Source organism: Nannospalax galili, unplaced genomic scaffold, assembly GCF_000622305.1.
Source record: "Nannospalax galili isolate Female #2095 unplaced genomic scaffold, S.galili_v1.0 scaffold1255, whole genome shotgun sequence".
Lineage (NCBI taxonomy): Eukaryota > Metazoa > Chordata > Mammalia > Rodentia > Spalacidae > Nannospalax > Nannospalax galili.
The window spans coordinates 574,944-575,761 of record NW_008336359.1 but is presented as its reverse complement, the minus strand read 5'-3'; positions in this window follow the sequence as shown (position 1 = coordinate 575,761).

The following is an 818-nucleotide window of genomic DNA, read 5'->3' as shown; positions in this document are numbered from 1 at the left end:
GCATGCGTTTCTAATCTCTATATATCTGATTATTACTAGTCACAGTCAGTTACTTTCTGAGATCCTTGGCATCTGATCATAGATATAAAGTCATCAGGTAGATTTCAATGGTAATGTTTTTTATATCTACTAATTATTAAGGAGCAGATTTTTATGTTTTGAAGAATTATTATTTTTAATTTTTTAAAATTTAATAACCACATGGTTAGAAGAAGCATGTCATTACACCTTTAACGTATTCAGTAACACATTCCAGAGCAAGGATACATCTCTTTCAAAGGTGGCTGTAAATTTTTAGGTTCACAGTTGAATTAATACAGTCATACAATAATGAACTCAGTAAAAGCCCTGTAGGACATTTAAGATATGTTGTTTCCTACATTTTTTTTCAATGAAATATTTTTTTTTCAATTAGAAGAAGCATTTCATTACAACAGCATTAACCTATTCAATAACATTTTTCTGAGCTAGGGTACATCTCTTTCAAAATTGGCTGTACATTTCTAGGTTTACAGATGAATTATTACCCTTATATAATCTTTTACTCATTATAAACTCTATAAGACATAAAATTAAATGAGGTTCCAACGTTTAAAAAAGATCTCCACTTCGTTGTCAAAACACACAGTTTCATACAGAAAAATTCATTCCAAGGCAATTGACATTGAGACATTTTCACATACATTTCTAATCTCTATATACATGACTATCACTGGTCACAGTCGCCCACCTTCTGAGCTCCTCGGCATCTGAGCATGAATACAAACTCGTCAGATAGACAGCCTTCCTCTCCCACTAGAGCCTCCATACTCTGCCAT